Here is a 22838-nt window from a genome sequence, read left to right on the forward strand (position 1 = left end):
GGGGGGGAGTGTTAGCCAGTCAGCCATGCCCTCTTCCAGGGCAAACCATTTAATTCCATTCTCCCCCAGTTTCCCATATTACCCTCCCCAGTTCCATCAGTGAGCCCCTATTGCATGGCCACTGAGCATGTTTACTCTTTGTCATTGGACACTTTTGGGGGAGAGGGTCCCCTTTTAGGTTTTTCATGTGCTTTCCTCCAAGTTGCTGATACCTCCTCCTCCTTAGGCATGAGTGGTGACATTTGGTTACACAAGGGTAAACTTGGAAAATGACTTTGCTTATACTATATAGGATTTACTGTAACCAAATGGGGTTCTTCCGCCCCCTGCCTACCAGTGAGCCCCACATTCAGATTACAGTGGTACCTCGGGTTACAGACGCTTCAGGTTACAGACTCCACTAACCCAGAAATATTACCTCGGGTTAAGAACTTTGCTTCAGGATGAGAACAGAAATCGCGTGGCAGCGGCGCAGCAGCAGCAGGAGGCCCCATTAGCTAAAGTGGTGCTTCAGGTTAAGAACAGTTTCAGGTTAAGAATGGACCTCCGGAATGAATTAAGTTCATAACCAGAGGTACCACTGTACTCTTTCTGTGCAGCAGAAGCCAGCCTATAGTGGTTCTATGCAAGCACTCTAGAAAGGTTTCTGTGGCATAGAAACTGTGTATTAGAATAGGAATGTGGTGTCCTTCTCTGACTTCATCTCTGCTAATACATCACAAACAATAATAAAACCTGAAAGCCTCATTATTACCTCATTCACTGGCAAAAACAAGTGGTCCATCTATTACCTAGGTGCCCCAGCAGATGGAGGGGGGGAAAGGCGACACCTGTACTGAGTTGGGAATGCTCCTTTTACCACCATTTTGACAATGCTGCTCTTTGAGGATGGTTGGCTTCCAGAAGTTATCAGGGAAAATGGAAGCACCTAAGTCAGGCTTCCTCAACCTCGGCCCTCCAGATGTTTTGAGACTACAATTCCCAGCATCCCTGACCACTGGTCCTGCTAGCTAGGGATCATGGGAGTTGTAGGCCAAAAACATCTGGAGGGCCAAGGTTGAGGAAGCCTGACCTAAGTAAAGCCTAAGGAATTTGGGGGAGTGGGGAGACTGAAGGGAGCAATAATTGTCAGTGCTAATGTGGGGCACAAATTTGCATGGTGACCACATTTTGGGTCCCCCCCATCTTCTGAGTCTCCATATGTCTGTTTATAAAATAGTCCTGTCAATTTAAAGAAACGCAATAAACACTTCCTCAGATTTGTGAGAATTTTCAGAGGGTCCCTGATTATGGCACAAATGGCAAAGCAATTATGAGGTGAATAAGCATTGTCCGCCATTAATGACTTCAGAACACAAACCTTTTTATTTGCGTTCCCAGTTACGGAAGGGAGGCTTATGAAGCAAAATCACATTTTAACGAAGGAAAATAATGCATGGCCTCATTTTTTAAATTTATTTTTTATTTTTAGGGATTTGATCCCCTGGACATTGCTCCCTTGTGGCTCACAAAAATATGACAAGAAAGCTAAAAATTTCATTTGCAAAAGGAAGTACCTCAGGCAGACCTTGGAATTATACCTTTTAGAGCCTTCTGGAAACAAGTATCTTTTGTGGGGTCTTGAGTATTCTGTGGCAGTACTTTACCAGGCATTCTCTAAATGATTTTAATGTTGTTTTTACTCAGCTTTTACTGTCAGAAAGCAGCTTTCATCACTAGGCCGGGGCCCTCGGTTCAGCATTTTTAGAGCAGTCAGGGGTGAGGGTATGGAATTCCCTTGCTGTTCTTAATAAATTGCAAGTTGGCTGTTCAGGACTGTCCGTTGTTCCCTTTGCAGCAACAGATCATGGACTGATAGTAAATCAGAACCAGTATGTTTTCTTAATTTTACATTTGGGCTAAGTTAATCTATTTAATAGGAAAAACATCTGGCCTAGCTGTGCTTTTATTCTGTTCTTTACAGCAGGAACCTCACCACCATGGGACCAGTGGAGTCAGACAAGGTCAACATTTCGTAGTATACCTGCATGCAGTTAATAGTGAATATATGTGAGCAGTGCAGAGCTTACACACACACACACACACAGAGAGAGAGAGAGAGAGAGAGAGAGAGAGAGAGAGATTTTATGGGCACCACATTAGTGATAAAAGGTTGCTCTCATAATCAGCTGCAGTAAATTCAGGCTTGGTAGAGAATCGGAAATCTGGGGGCATAAATTTGCCGATAGTTGATATAATATAAATAAGGTCATTGATAAAAGAATAGAGGTGTTCAAGTACTGTAAATCATCTGAAATTTAAAATATTCAAATATCTGTGTCCAAGCTTGTACTCATACATCATACATAGTAAAACATGCATTGTGCGGAATTTTTCTCTTCTATCAGATTTAATATCCCGAAAACACCGCAGGAGATGTAAAAAATGTGTAAAGTGCTTTGTTCAATTTAGGATCCTTAAAACAGAGAAATATATCATTTATTGGACTAGTTATAGTGGTTTAAAGTGTTCTGAAAGCCTCTGAACTACACAAATCTCCAAAGGTATATATAAGCAAGTTTATACAGTATAAAGAAAATTCAGTAATGAAGATGATTTTTGTTATTTTTTCTGGAGTTTTTGTTTTTTTAGCTGTTCAGCATTTCTCATCACTTGTGGGTCAAACAAACTAATTATAACCTCATATAGAAATATCACTGGAACAGAGCCATTGACAAAACTAGGTCTGTCCTACATTACTGTGTTTTGCCACCTTTTTTTTTTTTTACACAGAAAGCTTCAGAGAAAACACATTTTTCTTGGCCATCTTTCTGATATTGTGGTGATGTCCATATTCACAAGTTAGGTTTGCCAGGCAAACGCATGCAGGAAGCTGCTTGGGTCAGTTTGCATGAAGTTGTTAGAAGTACACCTGACTTTGTACAAACCTGTGAATAAAAGATAATGTCTTTTGAGCATGTGCAGAGTAAAATCATTCATCCTGTGTTGAATGAATGCCCAAAACGTAAACCCTGTGTTAGTGAAGGGACGCCTGTATATCCCAACCAGACAAGCAAAGCAGTCCAGTGCTCCCCATGCTGCAGTTGGAGAGGTGGGCATTGCAATGAGCAATAGTGGGCGTCCTATTGCTCAGCATTCCCAGCTAAGCCAGATTCTCACCAGCTGCCACTGACTTCCCGCTTTTGCCTGCTCAGTGTGGACTCTGATCCCGTCTCACTGACATGTGCACAGCAGTCAACCTGGATGAGGTCCATCTATCCTGCCCACCTAGCCCACCTTCTGCAGTGTGGATGTGGCCGTGGTCCAGTTGTTCTCTCTGCACCATCTTCTGCGGTTGCTGCGTGAGACAGGGCTGCAAATATGGCGGTGGCCGGAGGGTATGCTGGTGAGGAGAGGAAGCGGAAGTCAGGCTCGTACCCTTAAAACCCAGCACTTACCTTTTCTGGAAAGATATGCCAACAGGAAACATGGGATGCTACAAATAACAGGTAAAAGTAAAGGTGGAGGACCCCTGGATGGTTAAGTCCAGTCAAATTCGACTATGGGGTGCAGCGCTCATCTCCGCTTTCAGGCCAAGGGAGCCGGCGTTTGTCTGCAGAGAGGTTTTCTGGGTCATGTGGCCAGAATGACTAAAAAGCTTCTGGCACACAGGACACCGTGGTGGAAGCCAGAGCACACAGAAATACCATTTACCTTTCTGCCATAGTGGTACCTATTTATCTACTTGCACTGGTATGCTTTTGAACTGCTAGGCTTGCCAGAGCTGGGACTGGCAATGGGGGCTCACCCCATCACACAGATTCAAACTCCTGATCTTCCGATCGGCAAGCCCAAGAGGCTCGGTGGTTTAGACCACAGTTCCACCTGCGTCCCGCTATGAATAACAACAGCAGCAACAAAGATACTTTTAAAACAAACCTGAAAAGAAAGAAAAATGGAAAAGAAATATGAACTCCCTGTCTCTTCCTTGATCAAACTTAGAGGAGTGTTATGGCATGAGACCTTCTCTGCTGTCAAAGCTATTCCTGCTTCCTCTGCTTAGCTTTTCAGATTCTGTGAACTTCATTCAGGGTTATCATGAGGCAATATGGGAAAGCAGAAATAAACTTTCATATAGCCTGGGGGCTTAAAAGGCCCGTCCCAAATCTGCAGTATGTTAGGGGACTTCTGCTCCCCAAAGTAATGTTACTGTTTATGCATTCCTGACTCCAAGTTCCTTTTAACTGGGTCTCAGGGAGGTGTGCATAAACAGCAGCATTATTTTAGTCAGCAGGAATTAATTATTGAAATCAATTATTGCTTCTTTCAGACTGCTGAAGTCAGTCCACAGTAAGCTGACTAAAAAAAAAAAATACTTGCCTTGTTTGCTGCCTTCGTGTGCAAAGACAAAAATAAATGAAAAAACAACGGACGGAAGCTTCCGATGTTCACTCTCTGCCATCACATAGGTTCTTAAAAAGAAAAGGGGGAATAATGTTTTACCTGATTCCTTGTTTGTATTGTCAGGAAATCAGGCCATAGACCTTTGATTAAGTTATTTTGCTCCAGGGTACATTTTTAGAATAAAAAACACACACTTCTGCTTTGCTGAATAGGGGGTGACGAGACTGTGATCTCTGTAATGGGATATTGTGTGCTTTTGACCCACACACTTGTCCCAGGTCAGTCGTCTTCCTAACAGCTGAAACATGAGCCCTGTTTACATGTTACTTGTGTGCAAGGAATACGTATGTAGAGAGAGGAGTGGGGCCAGACCTTTAGCCCCACCCCAAAGAGGCAGAGAAGCATTAAACAAAACTGGGGTAGTTTTGAGATAGACTTATAGAATTGCAAAGGGCTGTGTAAGAATCACAGGGCTAATGTAGGCAACAAAACTGAAATTCAATCCATCTAAGACGAGTGGCCTTGCCCTTGCCTGGTAGTGATGTGTGACACTGGGAACATGGATGAGCAATGCCATGTCAATGGTACTGCCTGAGTAGTCCTGAGCCCTAAGATCCACTTGAGAGGCCACTCAGGTTGATAAATTTAGCAGTAGCAGGGACTGGACCGTTTTTATGATGGCCCCAGACTTGCAGAATTCCCTACTTCAAGTTCTCTACTGACCCCCAACTCCTGCCAGCTTTGAACAGTCCCTAAATACTTTCAGTTACAGGTAGGTAGTTGTGTTGGTCTGCTATAGTCAAAAGAAAATAAAAAAATTCCTTCTAGTAGCACCTTAAAGACCAACTAAGTTAGTTCTTGGTATGAGCTTTCGTGTGCATGCACACTTCTTCAGAAGAAGTGTGCATGCACACGAAAGCTCATACCAAGAACTAACTTAGTTGGTCTTTAAGGTGCTACTAGCCTAAATACTTTATTATCTTGCCAGGCATTTACTGCTGGCCCTCTATATATGATTGCAGTAGCAGCTGGTAGGGAAGCATGGGCAGAGGGGTGTTGCCTACCTGGGTTCCCAATGCCACACGTCACTGCTGGTTACTGGGGGGGGGGGGCAAGGCAGTGCGGGTACAATGGCAGAGCCAATCTGGATACTCCAGCTGCTGCGCTCAAACCAAGCTCCCTGCTGCCTTGCCCCTTCCACTCTTGCTAACAGGAAGTGACGGGAAGCATTGGGAAGCCAGGTGAGCAGTGCTGCCCTGCCAGCTTCTACTGTGTACAGTCATACAGATGCTTCAGGTTGTGCATTTTTGGGTTACGCACCACGCTGAACCTGGAAGTACCGGAACGGGTTACTTTCGAGTTTCAGTGCTTGCGCATGTGCAGAACCACTAAATCGTGCTTTGTGCATGTGCAGAAGCGCCAAATTGCGACCCGCATGTGTGCAGACGCGGTGCTGCAGGTTGCGAACGCTGCAGGTTGCGAACGTGCCTCTCTCACGGATCACGTTCACAACCTGAGCGTCCACTGTAATTGCACCTGTTGTTTTATGTGCATGTTCAACTGCTTGAACATATTTATTTATTGTAAGTCACCTTGTGAGGGCTTATCCTAAAGCTGGGGTGGAAATAAAACAATATCAATACAAGTTCTTGATCAGTGACACACAAAAAAGCTGTAACCTATTTATTTATTTTTTTAAAAAAAATATAACAAAAAGCCTGTCATAATCATGGACGATTTGTGTTTGTTTATGTGGAGGGTTGTATATTATGGGAAACTGGGTAGGTGTGTCCTCTATGCACAGATATATATTGTACATCTTCCCCCTGGGCTTTGTATCTGTGTTAGGGATGGAGGGCAGATTTTGCCCTCCACACAACAGTAACATTAGGTACAGATTTTGCATTTCCCCATAGGAGTTCCCAGAGGCGGGGGGGGGGGGGGGAATAAAGGAGTGCACTTGCAGATACAGTTGTTGATAGAGTAAGCACATTTCTGTCCTGATAACCCCAGCACTGAATAAAACCCTTTCCCCTAAAAATAGGTCCCTGTTTCAACAATGGCTGTTTCAAATCTGCTGCAGCCAGAATTTCCTTCAGCCACCAAAATATTCCTGTGAGTATTACTTGTTTAGGGTTTTTAGGTTACCTTAGGGCTTGAACTTGACATGAAGTGCAAGGAGTAACAACGCAGATGCTACCATCTTGGGAAATTTAAGAGATCAGACCTCCCTTAACACCTGGTCTCATAACCCCTGCATTCTATGAGAGGATTTTGTTGCAATGAATTTATTAGGCCTTGTTGCTGCACAGTGTTTGCTGAACAGATACAATACATGCGCTGGTACGGCAGCTATGCGATCAGGTGCTGTTTGCCCTGTGTATAAAGATGCCATTGTGGTCTATTGTGTGTTAACTAGTTACTAACACACTAAATAGACATTAATTCATTGAAATATTCATTTAGTGATTCAGGTTTTTCTAATGTCTTGTCAATTTGTTTGTTCAGTGAGCAGCTTAATAGTATTTTAATATCATGAGCTAATGGATGCAGAATACTGAAATTAAAGGATAAATAAGGATCAATTTCCCCTACTAATCCTATCAATTCCTTTATAAATGTTCCCTCCCTTAAGATTTACATACAGATAATGATTTCAGAAAAAATTAAATATCTCTAAGTAAGCCTGACAAAGTAACTCTGAGATTGTTCAGAGTTAATCTTACATTTATTATAAGAACCTTTTGTTTCTGTATTTATTTTATGAATAGAAGTACGCTTCTCTGGAACAAGCAACATAGTGATAAGCAAGATAGAAAATCTAAGAGTGGACAGAGTAAAATTTCTCTTGCCCCCACAGATCTCCCATTACACATGAAGGACATCACCTGATTTCTTATTATTTGATATTTCACATTAATGTGCACAAATGGGACATTCTGCAGTTTGATAATACTTAGCTGAGAGTAAGTCTAATTGATTTCATTGTTTCTGGGTAAGCATATGTATGATCATAGCCATGCAGTGTAATCCTATATCTGTATTTATCCACACAGAACTTCTGTGGAACTAAGTGGGACATACTCTGAAGTAAGTGGGCTTAGAATTACAGCCTTGGTGACTTGTATATAATGAAGTGACCGCATTACAGTATTACATGCTAGCAATCACTTTCTAGTGACCAAGTGCATTTGTGAGTCCCAGCTTGTTACCAGATATATAGGATTAAGCAGCTGCATTTCTAGGTCAGATAGTATGTCTTCCAGATATATTTATCCCCACACTTTCAGAAATCAGCACATGGGTAAGGAAAGTAAGCTCACATTCCTTCCTCTTTGTCCCCGCTTCAGCTATCCTCAGATTCAGTGTCGGCTTCAGATTTTGGAGGGTCTTTGGGCAAGACATTCTCCATGGGCTCCATTCCTCAAAGAATTGGTCTCATCAGCAGGACTGGTGGGGTAGGGCAGTGGTGAAGACAAGGCTGTGTGACTGCACCAGTAGAGCCATCCAGCACTCCTACTGGGATGCCCATGCAGTCCTGATCTTGCTACCATCCTATCCCATCCCAGGTAAGCAGCAAAGATGCTGCTGTGGGGAGGGTGGCTCTGCAGGACCGCCCCACCCCACCAGCCAGGCCTGCTGCTCATTCCTGCAGCAAGTCTCGGGGGCTCTTTTCAGCTTGGCTCTTGCTGAAACATGGGTCCTTGGTAAATGTGCAACCATGCCGAGACTTGGTGACAGAATTAGCAATTGATAATGTAAATGTGTCTTGCCACTGAGTGAGAGAGAAGAGGGAGAAGTAGTTTATCTTGAAAGAGCATCCATTTTCTGTCTTGTGTCTATCTAAACTGCCATGCAACTATTGTTTAACCCTTGTCTATGTTGTGTGTGTGTGTGTGTGTGTGTAAGGACATGAAACATTGAGTCTATGCCTTTTTTTCCCTTTGCCTCTCAGTTTAATATTGTGTGTAAACTGCCTTGCAGTTCACATTTGACAGTGCTGTAAGTAATTCATCTTCTGTTTTCTTGATAGATTACTTTACACCTGGTTTGTGCTTGTCCTGCCTTTGCTTCCTGTAGTTCTGCTAAAAGTACTGGATTAAACAAACATAATACATCATCTCCATACCATCTAACATTTGACAAGGGAAAATAGGTATGCTTGTTTTACATGAAGTGAACAAGGGATTCATAGTATAGCAGTTAGCAAATCAAAGGAGAAGGCCACTTCCATGGGGTTTAATGGCAAACGTTTGATGTGTTAACTTTAGATTATATATTTCCTTACACCTGAGAATCCACATCTGTACAATCAAATTTGCACTTTTAAGGTCACAGTGCATAATGTTCAGAAGGGTTATGATATTTAGTTTCTGAGAATATTAGACAGTTTTGTGCCAGGTAAAACAGGTAGCTGACATATGAGATACTGCATTACTTAAATGTTCAGTAGATGCAAGTAACATGTACATAGAATGAGAAAATAGAGAATTGACACAGCTGGAAGGTATCTGTCTTCAATCTTTTCTGACCTATTACAACTTCAAAACTCATTCCCAAAGGACACACAAACTATTCTTCATACACTTACAGTTTTGCTGCACATAGAGAGTATCGATCATGCAAAATTCTTCATTTAATTTTACAAGATTTATAGACAAAAACCTCTAAACAGTTTCCCATAAAACAATATAAAATATTAACAATAAAATCAAACTTTGAATCATGGCATTGTAGACATGGGTGTGGCCAGGATTTATTTTAGGGGGGTAGAACCGAGATATCTGTGATGCAATTGGCTAATTAGTTGCCCCCCTTGCCCCCTGGCTACGCCCATGATTGTAAAGTTGGAAGGGATCCAAAGGATCATCTTGTCCAACACCCTGCAATGCAGGAATCACAGCTTAAGCATCTCTGACAGATTGTTATCCAGTCTCTGTTTAAAAAATCCACAGTCTTCCAAGGTAGTCCATTCCACTGTTGAACAGCTCTTACCTTCAGAAAGTTCTTCCCAATGTATAGCTGGAATCTCCTTTATTGTAATTTGAATCCATTGGTTTGGGTCCTACCCTCCGGAGCAACAGAAAATCCTTGAGATATCATATCATATCTCCTCTCACTCCCCTCTTTTCCAGGCTAAACACACCCAGCTCCCTCAACCACACCTCATAAGGCTTGGTTTCTAGACCCTTTATCACCTTGGTTGCCCTCCTCTGCACACATTCCAGCTTGTCAATATCAGTCTCCCCTTCTCAGTCACGCTGAACGCCCTGTTTTGTTTTGTACATTTTAAAATCTCTGATTAGAAAGTTTGAAGAGGAAGGAGCTCCAAGTTACTGCAGAGCATGGAACGTAGAGAAGAAATTCTCCCAAAGACCACAGTGATCTACTGGGTATATAAAGGGGAAGGTAGTCTCTCAAGTAATCTGCTCCCGAGCACCCCCAAATTATGCATCTGTTCTTTCAAGGAGAGTGTAACCTCATCCAGGACAGCAGTGTACTGACTTCATGGGCTCAGGAACCGCGCACACACAGTGTCCGTTTTGCCAGAATTCAGATGTATTTTATTAGCCCACATTTAGCTCACCACTGCATCCACGCATCGGTCCAAAGGCCTTATCACCCTCTCCCAATTCAGATGTTACAGAGAAATAGTTATTACCAGTGTACTGATCTCACATGCCTCCAAAACTCCTAATGACTGCTCCCTGTCTTGCTGTAGATGTTAAATAGCATCGGCGACAGTATAATGCCCTCTGGCACCCAAGAAATGCCTGCAGCACATTTAGTGTACTGTATATGCAGAAAGGGCAAATGACTGTTGATTTTCAAAAGTCCCCTTGGTTGTTACAAAATTTCAAAGGAAAAAGTCAAGATGCCATTTCAAAAGTGCAGAAAAATAAGCATTTTATGACATGGTATGTTTTTAAGACCCCCCCCCCCCGAGGCACTGATGTACAACCCTGTTTTGAAATAACGGTGTAGGGTATAGTGCATTACATCTAAGTCCCCCTGAGGAAGAATATCTTCAGGACGTGCTGGGCTGTTAAAATGTTTGCTTCTGTACACCTTTCAAATTCCATCTCTCTGTTTTCTCTGTCACATAATTGCATCTGTCTTAGAGGAGGAATCTGCTGTTTATACAGAAGCACCCTACCTGGCCCTAAGATCCCTGAGGGCCAATTCACATGACCACTTCTGTGCTATCATTAAGTACACAAGAAGCAAAAGTTCAGCGCATGGTTTGAAAGCATTGGCATAAGGTTTTTATGAAGTCTGTTCACGAGTTGAAAGGTTCGCATTCATTTCTTTAATTCTTTTTACTTAGTTATGACCATCAGAGTTTAATTTCTGAGGTGTATTTTGGTTCAGACCATTTGAAACAGAAGTGGATGTTGTTTTCTCCCCTTTGCTTCCAAAGGACAGAGGCCAGACATTTCTGTCCTCTGAAGAAAAGCCAGAAGATGCCATTGGTGAAATGTCAGAAATAATTAAGAAGAATTCTACAGTTCAGTCTTACAGAAGAAATCTATCTTTTGGGAGAAAAAAACACAGATAAGGGAAATGAGGTGACAGCTTATTTGATGATATTTACAGTTGAATGTGACGTCAATTTGGAAGGGTAGTAGAGATCAATTTTAATGACAGGCAACTAAGCATGCTTATTGATTTGGAGGCCAGCTAGAGCACAAATGGCAATGACCATTAATATAACCAGCATCACAGCCACTCATGCCACAGAAAAATAATTTATACCATTATATTTTTAAAAAGCAAATGGTTTATGACAGGGGCAACCAATGTGGTACTCCCCAGACATTGTTGCATTGCAGCTCCCATCAGCCCCAGTCACAATGGTCATGGATGATGAGAGTTGTAGTCCAGTAACAACCCTGATTTATGGACAAAATTTAGAAGGAAAATTTATAGATCTGCTGATTTTTTAAAATGGATATTATTAAGTATACTTTAAGGTGTCATTCCTAGCAATATCAACAAGACCCCATGTACAATTGTTTAATTATAAATTATGTGACCCATATATTGGGGCAGTGTGGGATAGTGGTTAAAGTGTTTGGACTGCAGGGAGCCAAGTTCATCCATGAAATGCACTGGGTGATGTTGAGGCCATTCACTTCCACTTAGACTAACCTACCACATGTTATTCTAAAGCAGCAATGCAGCAGCAAGCAAAGGCTATAGCAGCCAAGTCTGCTGCTTGTGGCTGGAAAGCCAAACAGGATGTATGTGACTGTTGCCATGGAAACAAAGGGGCAGTCCATTCTCCTTATTGAGCACCGGATGTTAGCTCAGTGTGTGTGTCATATGACCTGTACAGGATGTACATGGGTGGAGTTTGGAGTTTCTCTCTGTTTGTTGATGAGAGCAGACATGTTTTCTCTATATGACTGCTGAAGACAGGAATAAAAACATGTAGATACGTTTCTGTCTGAGTCTGATTCCCCTCCCTGGGGATATGCAGGGAGCAGGGAGGAAGAGAAGCAGTTGGTGTGTTTTTCTCACAGCCTGAGAAAAATCGCCGGAACGGACCTCGAGTGTTTTTACTGCCGGGAGTCGCCGGAGGGAGGTCAAAAGAATTCAGCCGGTGCCTGGAGAGATAGGCACATACCTCTGACCGAGCCTGAATTCTGACATTGGTAGCAGAGGATGGTTGCTACGATCCATGGGAGTCTGCATCAAGGAGACTGTATTCATCCCTCTCCATGGAAACCTGAGATGGATGCTGATTCTCTGCAGCTAGAAGCTGACCAGAAGAAGCTGAAAGCCAAGCTACGGAGCCCAGGTATGAGATTTTCGGGCTTAAAAGTGTGAATGCAGATTGATTAATTCTCTGCTTCATGGGAGCAACGTTTGGGAAAAACAGCTCCGAGAGAGAAGAGTCTGCATTCCAAACATTCCTGTGGTTTTTTTCCTGTCCAAGGAAAGGAATGTGGTTGCTTAGCAACGCAGGCCAGTTTCAAGATAAGGGCTGGAAGTCAGGCTGTGCCCAGAGACTAGGCCCTTACAAAGGATCTGTTGGAAAGGGACTTTCCAAGCGGCCAGTGTTATTGCTGCCAGGTGCACAGAGTGTAAACAAGCCAGCTATTGGATTTTAGAGGCTTGTGTTTGAGAGTCAATGCAAGGACTCAAAATGGATGCCAAGAAGGGGGGAGGCCTGCCTTCTCCACCCCTTTTGACCAGTGACAATTATGCATCTTGGTCTATTAAGATGAAGGCCTTGCTGCAGAATCAGAGACTGTTTAGGGTGATTGAGAACCCCATCCCTGCAGCACCAACGCGTGCTTGGGAGTCACAGGATGTGAAGGCCAGAACTGCTATAATTCTGTGCGTGTCAGACTCTCAGCTTGTTCATATACAAGATTTAGAGCACGCGAAAGATGTTTGGGACACGCTGAGAAGGACACATCAGAGAGATGCAGGTTCTTCAGCGTTGCTGTATTTTGAAAAGCTGACTAACCTGAGGCTTGCGCCTGATGGAGATGTTCAAGCGCACCTGACGGAAATGAAATTTCTGCGTCAGCAGATGGTGGAACGCAATTTCCGTCTGGATGAGGAAGTGTTTTGCTTCATGGTGATCAACAGCCTGAATCGGACTTACAAAACGGTTGCCAGTCAGCTGGGGTCCCTCCCAGCGCAAGATCTAACGTCGGACAGGGTCTTTGCCGTGGTCCTGAACGAACATGACAGACTTGCCGCCCTGGAAGTCAAGGACAGGGGGAGACAAGAACGGAGTTCTGACAACCCCACTGCTGTAGCTACTGGAGGAGACGCCGTAGCTTTGAACGTTGTCCGATGCCACAATTGTGGACAGACTGGGCATCTTCAGCGGTACTGCAGGAAGCCACGTCAGAACAAAGGAGCCAAGGGAAGCTCCACGAAGTCTGAGGCGTCAGGCAGAAGTCATGCCAAGTCACAGGCGAAGCCTGCAAAGGCTTTGATGTCCCTAAAAGCCACACCACAAGTGGGGAATTCCTTCATTTTAGACACGGGAGCGACGGTTCACATGACCCATCGTAGGGATTTGTTTTCGTCGTTTAAGAAGCAAAGCTTCGTTGTACAACAAGCCAACGGTCGAGAGCTGGAAGCCACCGGAACTGGGACTGTGTATCTTAAAAGTCTGAACTTGACTATAAACGATGTTTATTTGGTTCCAGAGTTGAAGTACAATCTGCTCAGCGTTTCGCAGATTGCCAAAAAGGGACTAAAACTGTCCTATGATGATCAACACTGCGAGATCTACAAAGATGGAGAGTTGTATCTTTCTGCCAAAGAGAAAGATGGACTGTATTTGTTGACTTTTGATCAAAGTGATTACATGGAATGTAATTCTTGTGATTCTAACATGATTTCTTTTGCAGGTGTAGCCAAGAAGAACGCCAAGCAGGTCACCTCGAGGGTTGACAAGGCATTTCAGCGGGTGTATGCTGATGTGATTGGTCCTTTAGCACCATCTAGAGGCAATGCAAAGTATTACCTAATATGTGTTGATTCTTTTACAGGTTTTGTCTGGATTTATCTTTTGGAGAGACCGAAAGAAGCCTTAGAAAGGTTTAAAGAGTTTTGTGACAAGGTTAAAAACATGCATGATGCTGACATAGATTGTCTTTGCACAGATGAGAAGCCAATTTTTCTTTTACAGGATTTCCAGAGGTTCCTGAAGAAGAAAGGGATAAGACACAAAATTGCAGCTTCTGAAGAAGCTTGGAACAGATGTGTTTGTGTTAGGGTGAACAAAGAATTGCAAAAGGGAATGGAAGCGCAATTGCTTAGTTCACATCTGCCACATGAGTACTGGGCTGAGTCGCTAATGTCATTTTGTTATACGTGGTTGAGAAAGGTTTCAAAAGAATTGGGAAGTTCTCCTTTTGAGAAACTGTTCCACAGAAAACCTTCTGTTGCCCATTTCAAGGTTTTTGGGTCTCATGTGAGGACAGAAGCTCCGGGTGGAGTAAAGAATGCCAGAGGCATTTTTGTGGGTTATGAAAAGGGTCTCTACAGAGTAATTTTGTCTGAATCTGGTAAGGTGATTCTCACAAAATTTCTAGAGAGTGCTCCTGAACAGGAGAGAGTGATTGTTCACACATTTCCCACAGGAGATGATGATGATTCTGATGATGATGATGATGAGCTTGATCTTATTGAGTTCAGTAGTACTGATGATGACAGCGATAGCTCAGACAGCTCAGTTGTCACAGTCATTGAGAGGAAATCTCACGTAATGACTAGACCCTCAGAAGAGGAGGATGAACCACTGATTAAGCTTAGTACTGGTTCTCCAGAGAGTTCAGAGGCTGAACCAGAAAGCAGAGGAGAGCAGCACCTCTTACGTAGGTCTGAGAGAGCAACGAAGGGTGTACCACCCAAGAGGTATTCAAAAGAGTTTGCCAACCAAGCTATTGCATGTGTTGCTGTTGTAAACGACCAAGGTCAAATTGAAGCTGTGTCTGAGTCAGAAACAAAGGCACAACAGAGAGTTGCTAACCAAGGTAATGCAGAAGCACTCATTCCTTGGAAGTCACACAACCAGAGAGGTACATTGGTAAAACCAGTGGCGGGTAGTTCCAAGGGTGGAACTGAAACAACAGGGGAGTGTTATAAGTATAACAACTGTTTGTTTTCTTCTCTGGATGACGCTTTGCTCGCTGCACGCATTGATACTTTAGGGGGAGTATGTTATTCTAAAGCAGCAATGCAGCAGCAAGCAAAGGCTATAGCAGCCAAGTCTGCTGCTTGTGGCTGGAAAGCCAAACAGGATGTATGTGACTGTTGCCATGGAAACAAAGGGGCAGTCCATTCTCCTTATTGAGCACCGGATGTTAGCTCAGTGTGTGTGTCATATGACCTGTACAGGATGTACATGGGTGGAGTTTGGAGTTTCTCTCTGTTTGTTGATGAGAGCAGACATGTTGTCTCTATATGACTGCTGAAGACAGGAATAAAAACATGTAGATACGTTTCTGTCTGAGTCTGATTCCCCTCCCTGGGGATATGCAGGGAGCAGGGAGGAAGAGAAGCAGTTGGTGTGTTTTTCTCACAGCCTGAGAAAAATCGCCGGAACGGACCTCGAGTGTTTTTACTGCCGGGAGTCGCCGGAGGGAGGTCAAAAGAATTCAGCCGGTGCCTGGAGAGATAGGCACATACCTCTGACCGAGCCTGAATTCGGGTTGTTATGGAGATTGCTGAGGAAGGGAGTCGTGTACGCAGATTTCCTTTCTTGGAGAAAAGGTGAACTATGAATGTAATAATAAATATAGGGCTTTTTTACAGATGAAGAATCTTTAGAATGAAACAAGAATATAGATGTAGCCAGCCTTTATGGAAATGTCTATATTTTTATAACCAGATCTTCGCTAAAACAGCTTGAATAGCAAGCCACCATTGAAAAACCCTTTCCCCCTTTGCTATAACCAGAGGCTGGGGACAGGTTGTGCTGTTGGCTTCCTTTAAGTTTTATGGGGCACCAGTAGAAAGAGAGCAAGCTAGCAGCCCTATCTAGGAAAAGTCCAACTAATCGGTTTAGCATAAATAATATAACATGTTGTTCAATGTGTAAACAATGTTTACAGAGGCACAAGAAGCCACCTTAGCTAGCAGTATGGAAGCTCCAGGCTGTGAGAATAATTGGGCCTGCAAGATCTTCCCATTTGGCCCATAATGCCATTTTGGCTGACATTTGCCCTACACCTGAAAGACCTGACTCAGCTGAATGGCACTGGATTCTGCACAGCGCTGTATGCTGAGCTTTACAAAGCCCAATGATCAGTGGGTGGGTACAGTTCTGCACAGGATTTCACAAGACTCAACCTTCAGCTGAACATTGGATCTTGTAAAGTCCCACACATAGTGGTCTGTAAGACCCTACCAGCTGACTGTTAGATCTTTGCAGGCTATGCCTTTGCCTCCAGAGTTTGGTGTCATTGTGCAAGCAGAAGTTCTTCCACTCATGCAATTATTTAGCTGAATGCCACCCTGCATTGCCTGCTGTGAAGACAGATGATTCAGCTTCTCTGCAATTTCTTTATCCTCCCTTAGCACACCTTAGACTCCCTTGTCATCCAAAGGTCCAGCCCCTAGCCAGTCTTTTGAGGTATTTAAATAATTTTTGTTGTTGGCACTTTGCCAAAGTTTGTTTCCCCTTTTTGTTCTCATTTGGACATGACTTCTGTTATCAAAAAGAAGCCTTCTTCCATCTAATAGTTTATCTGATTCTGCTCATTAACAGCTCTGGCATCCTCTTGGTCCTGGAGGTACCGTTCTTAATCTGCGACTTATCTGAATGGTCTGCTTGCCTTTGTGTGTACACTGTAGAGGATGAGAGGGGGAGTCAAAGGATATTGCAGTGGATACTTCTGGGAAAAGGGATTTTACATTTTGAGGTACATCTTCTGCATGGATCACCTTGCATAAATTGTCTCAGATTATGTTTTTAGGTCCAGGAGACCACTTATATGAGCTTTTAAAATAATGTGTAGATCAGCTCAGACTGTTCTATTGGGCCTTACGTAGAAGGTTCTGGTTCACAGAAACACTGGGAGATGTTCTTGACCTACTACAGGCTCCAGATTCCCTGCCAGGGGTGTAGGGATTATACCTAATGCATCTACTCTGGAAACCAGGCACAAATATTTAGGACTGTGCTGGCTGATTCATTGTATTTCATCCGTTTAGTTCTAAGAACTCCAGTTTAATTTGCTGGCCTCTTTTCTAGATAGCCTTGCCCAGGCAGGTGCATTATGTGACCCATGAGAGCAGCAAAATAACCAAAATGCACAACGGTGATGATATAAAATCTGGCCATATCTCTCCAGGCATTGGGTCCTAGGATCAGTTCATCATTCCACAAGCCCCTTGTTGATGGAATGGATCCTCTGGGTTTGGATCACTCCAAACCTGTACAATGGGAGTTGGCCAGTGTTGAACCTTGCCGTGGTACAAGCCAAGCAAGCAAAGTCTCACCAGGGTGCAGATTCCAACCAGGCAGATACCAAACCCATGCTTGGGTTTGTCATGGTCAATTCTCCCCTCAGGCCCCTTATGGGGGTGGATATACTATGTTGACCCTGACCAATGCCATTTCCACCCTCATAAAAACAACGTTATTCCGCCTAACAAAGGAAAGCTATAATTTCACTGGGGGAAATCAGGAATAAAACCCCCAACCAAATGCCAGTCAGAGAGAGAGACAGAGAGAGACAGAGAGAGAGAGAGAGAGAGAGAGAGAGAACTCTTTCCAGTCCCTTCAACCAGTGACCCAAAATTTCTCAGTGAAGACTAACCTGAGGGTGGGGCGGGCAGGAAGCTCTCAAAGCAAAATGGCTGTGAGTTCCAGGGGATGCAGCCTTATAGACTTTCCCCTCCCTTCTGCAGCAAGGGATCATGAGACAGTTTTTCCCATCACACAGAAGATACTGAACAAAACCGTGCCCAGGATTCTTCTCCAATCTATGGACCACAGTGCCTCTGGGCAATGGAGTCCCGTGCTTACTGGGCACAGAACAGGGCTTCTAGATCAGTTTGTCATGCTTATCAATCACCAACTATATCTATCTTTCTCTCTAGCTATCTACACAAACACATTCTCCTATTTCCTATTTTCCACATCTTCTGTGGAAGAGAAAATAGCTTCATCTTATTTAATTTAGTGCCTTTATTATAATTGCTTTGTTTTTTCCCAATCAGAACAGGTATCCTGTTTTAATATGGTGTTCAATACTCTCTGGTCTTGATAAACAGGCTAGAGCTTCCTCTTCTGGTTTATGTTGATCCAATCCCCCTTTTATTTTTCTCTCACTCTGAATTAATTTGCCTTGACTGCTTTTACCCACTCTCAATTAATATATTAATTTACAATAAATTAATTAATCCCCCCCTGACAACTGTTTTAGGGGCACCACAACTCATATTAATGGTGGACTGCCCATTCTAATTAAAATCAATACATAGCCCTTAATGCATTTACTCCTATCTTTACCATGAAAACTAGCTCACCAGGAAGAAGTCATTTAATCACTGGACTGGGTTGATACGTGTGATCTTGACGAAAGATTAGATGTTTGCATTTTGCAATGAAAGTACCAGCATGGCATTCACCATGGAAATATTAAATGAGTGTTTTATTTTTGCTGTAGCAGCCTTATGCAGACATTCTAATTCTTACATCCAGGTGCATTCCTACTCATACTTGCATTTATTATGTACAGCAAGGACCACATTCATTGAAACATATTGCCCTGCATAATACTTTCAAGAAGTGTTGTCTTCTCCTCTGTACCACTTCCAGAGATCCCCAATTTTCTCCTGATTATGCTCTGTAAGTGTTTATTTTCTTGGCTTTAGGTAACATTTAGAAATACTCTTTTGACATTATTGTATTATTTCATGGTCTTGTACTTTATTATATGTTTGACGTATGGCTTACAAAACACCTTGAGTTTAAAAACTAGTATACAAGTATACATCTGAAGGCAGCCCTGTATAGGGAAACTTTTTAAGGTTTAATGTTTTTCTATATTTTTATATATGCTGGAAGCTGCCCAGAGTGGCTGGGGCAACCCAGCCAGATGGGCAGGGTACAAAAATAAATTATTATTATTATATTATTGTTATAAGTTTATTAAATAAATAAGCAAGACAGTTTCTTTTCACCACTGGATGACTTTTTCAAATAGATGTGTAGATCTGTAGGCCATTTTGCACACTTACCAGGCTAGCAAGAGTCTCGGAGGAGTCTCGGAGCAAGTGTGCTCCCTTCCACCATGCATATAAAATCTTCCCTTGGGATGAAGGCCAGTTTTAAAATGTAATAGTAGGTAGTCGTAATCATCATATGTGAGACGAGAGCTCTCTGGTGACACCCGATTGTGCACACGTCCAAGGAATGTTTGTCGGGAGCTCCCATGTTTTAGTCACAGATACAGTATATATGGTGGAGACGTAGAAGGGTTTTTTTTTACCTGGTAAATGTTTGAACCTTGCTGCAGAATATATGAGAAGTTCATTATGGCTTACTCTTCTCTAGTTCCTAAGGATACTCAGAGTCTTCTGGTTTATGAGGACATTCTACTGCTTATTTTGTCTGATGCCCACCCCAAAGGTTATTATCCACCATCATTTATGACATTTCCAGGGTTTTAGGTGCTGATAATTTTGAAAGGCTCCTAATAACTTTGAACGGCAATCATCTACAGAAAGAATTTCAACTCCAAACATCCCATTTCTCCACGTGGCAGTTGAGGGGTTGCTCTCTGGAGAGTTACATCAGGGGACACACACTCCCTAGGTGCTAATTGCTTCTCATTCATACTGATACTGTCCTTCATTTAAAAGCACGCAAGGAGTAATGGCCCAGTAAATCTGAAGGCCAGGCCAGTTGGTGCTTTGAGTGAGATATACTGAGGTAAGAAATCAACTTCTTAGGTTTAGGAGCCTCCTGAGCTTTTTCTTTTTAATCAGACTATTGATTTCCCTCCCAACATTCATTGTCTAAAACTTGATCACTGATATACTTTTCACCTTCCTACAATGAAACACTTGGGAAAGCTCCATAAAATACCTGGAAAATGCCCATTGAAAACACAAATCTACCATTTTTTAGCTGGGAAAAAATAGCTCTCGTCTCATAGGTAAACTATGAGAATTGAGAAGTACATTGCTTTGACATTTATGGGTCCTTTTATGTTGCTGTTTACTACTACAAGCTGTGCAAAGCATAGGGGTCTAGCCATTTAAAATGTGCGGCTCGCCTGGTTTCTTATATAAGAATGTTAAAAGTTACACTAGTAAAGACCTGTGCTGAACAAAAAGTATTACGGAATTCTGTATACATAAATGACTTTTGCTCTCTCTAACAGTGGCTTTTAACTTTTAACAGAATTGTTCCTGCTTCTTGGTGACTCCACTGGGGCACAAATGAACAACATAAATCATACGTGTGACATCAGCAAAGTTCTGGGCACTGAAAAGAAGTGAAACAATAATTTATTTATTCATCACCATTGTATGCCATGCCCAAGCAGCTTGGTGGAGCCACACACAGGGCTACTCATTCCCTGTGAGGATGTAGGCTTGACAGGCAGAGAGTGTGAGTTACCCAAAGCCATGAAGTCAGCCTTGTGGCAAAGTGATAATTTGAGAACAGTTTCCTCTAGTTCAGGTATACTGCTGTATCTACTACACCACAGTGGCTGTTCAATTGTGGACAAATGTGTGTCTAGAAATATACAGTGGTACCTCAGGTTACAGACGCTTCAGGTTACAGACACTTCAGGTTACAGACTCCGCTAACCCAGAAATAGTACCTTGGCTTAAGAATTTTGCTTCAGGATGAGAATAGAAATGGCGCTGTGGCGGCGCGGCAGCAGCAGGAGGCCCCATTAGCTAAAGTGGTACCTCACGTTAAGAACAGTTTCAGGTTAAGAACAGACCTCCAGAATGAATTAATTTCTTAACCCAAGGTACCACTGTACAGGCATTTTGCGCGCGTTCAAAGAAAGCGCAATTGAGCATGTAAGCATCACTGTGAACCTGGAAGTTGCAGGAAAAGATTGTGGAACTGGGGTAGGGATGTAATAGAGAGTGCTTATGTGCACTCTATTTTTTTTTTTTTTTTTAATAATTTTTATTAACTGGCCAATCACATCAAATTAAATCACATCATATAAATTCCGAATTACAAAGCCAAATTTTTAAATTTTGTTGGGGGAACCCATACTTCAAGATCCAAAGGGGAATTCAGATCATCTTCTTATTACTGCGTTAATGTCCAAATCAGTCCCAATCAGTCCAAACAAAGTTCATAATTCTATCCAGTCTTATCTTGGTGTTGCCACATCATATCTTGTTCGTATAATTTCTCTTTTTCCTTTACGATCTCTTCTGTTAGTCTCCTTAAGCCGATAGCAAGTGTAATAATCCTGTGTGGATTTCCCGTTCCTCCACTAAGTCCAGATGGTTTCCATATATCTCCTTCGTAGATAACATCACTTTATCCATCGTAAATTTTGGCATTTGTCGCTCTTAAGTCCCACCGAGGAGTTGATTCACGATATGTAAACAACTCTATTTCTCTCTTTCTCCTCCCAGACCCAAGAGCTCCCACAATACCTCACAAAATGGCGAACGGCATTTTTTCCTGACTGCGTCACTCCAAAACTCTTAGCTTTCCAGCTTCATCTTGAAACATTGCTTTGGATCGAAAGTTTATCTCCACACAGCCTTAAATCCACAGCTTAAGTCCTTAATTTCTGACTCATTAGGGGAGGGGGATTCTTGTTAAATCACATAAAAAGGTAGAGGCAGGTTTTTCCCCCCTCCCCCCTCAGTCATTACCGTATCTTGACGTTCTTCTCGTATTTTATTGTTGTCTTGTTATCAGAGATCTCTTCTGTCAGCAGTATTTACTCCCCTTTTTCCTTGATGTATGTGCAATTAATCATGTCCAAATTATTTCTTTTAAAGATCATTGCAACCAGCGGCGCGAATCGGGGACGGCGTCGAGGAGTGCCGAAAATCCCACAGGAGGGCTTTGTGCCTAGTGCCCCCACCCCCACAAATTTGGGGGTGGTATAGGGCACAGCAGGCAAGGGCCGTCCCCCCCATAATCCTGGGGGGGTTAAGGAGGCTAATTACCCCCATCATAGCCTCCAAATTACCTCGTGTGGGTCGGAGAGATGTTATTGTCAGCCATCTTCCGATGCGCCACCCAGTGGCCCCCCTATGGGCACTCTAACAATGCGCATGATAACCTGGAACATAACCTGTGCATGTGGCCATAGTGTAAATGAAGCAGGTGTGTAGTAACCCTGATAAACTAGCATTTATGTCTTTTGTGTTTTTATGTTGTAAACCACCCTATGATCATCATATAAAGGGCGGTATTTAAATATAATTTAAATTATAGTAGTAGTAGTAGTAGGACTAGGAACACTTAAAGCGTGTTTACCCTTCCTTACACTTGAAAAAGTCTGCTAAACACAAAAGAAAAGTGATGTTTAGAGAGGAAGGGGGGAAAGCATTAGTTCTTCTTAATATATATTTGGTTAGCCCCCAGCAATCCAAACACCTCAGAAGAGACTGTCAAATGTTGACCTTACAGAGTGGATCTTCTCAGGCCTAGCAGAAATCTGCAGTCAGCTCAGCAACCTTTTCATGGGAAGCAAGGCTGGGTTTGGGTGGGGACATGACAGTATCATACACAGACCCCCCCCCCCCCCGAGCTACTACGGGGTGTGCATAGTTCAAAAACAAGGCTGCAATGGGTTCTGTGAGCCAGTTAACCAAGTGCAACCACCTGCCTGTGACTGGCATGTGCTGAGATCACTGCTAGATTGTACCATATATGGGGCTGTCTCTGGTTTACCACAATGCTGTGCTCTTTGCTCAAAATAAAGTCAAATAACATACAGTGTGAAGAGTAACAGTTGAACCATACTACA

General features: G+C 42.9%; 3 long non-coding RNA genes across 6 annotated transcripts in view; 1 reads left to right on the forward strand and 2 right to left on the reverse strand.

Moving 5' to 3' along the window:
• Positions 1-22838, reverse strand: part of LOC307204257 — a 52533-nt gene that overhangs the window by 25539 nt on the left and 4156 nt on the right. The gene's annotated exons all lie outside the window — the stretch shown is intronic.
• The window catches only part of LOC307204452, a 73610-nt gene that overhangs the window by 7626 nt on the left and 43146 nt on the right, over positions 1-22838 (forward strand). The gene's annotated exons all lie outside the window — the stretch shown is intronic.
• On the reverse strand, positions 2462-22834 carry LOC307204157. 3 transcript variants are annotated; one of them, XR_013833505.1, is made up of 4 exons: positions 22807-22834; positions 4360-4451; positions 3277-3382; positions 2462-2927 (listed from the first exon to the last, which is right to left on the reverse strand). It is a non-coding gene; the product is annotated as an uncharacterized lncRNA (long non-coding RNA). The 3 variants fall into 3 exon arrangements; XR_013833506.1 differs by lacking the exon at positions 22807-22834 and adding an exon at positions 9379-9450; XR_013833507.1 differs by lacking the exon at positions 22807-22834 and adding an exon at positions 9379-9450 and having other exon boundaries at positions 3268-3382.

This window comes from Podarcis cretensis (assembly GCF_951804945.1).
Source record: "Podarcis cretensis genome assembly, chromosome: 1".
Classification (NCBI taxonomy): domain Eukaryota; kingdom Metazoa; phylum Chordata; class Lepidosauria; order Squamata; family Lacertidae; genus Podarcis; species Podarcis cretensis.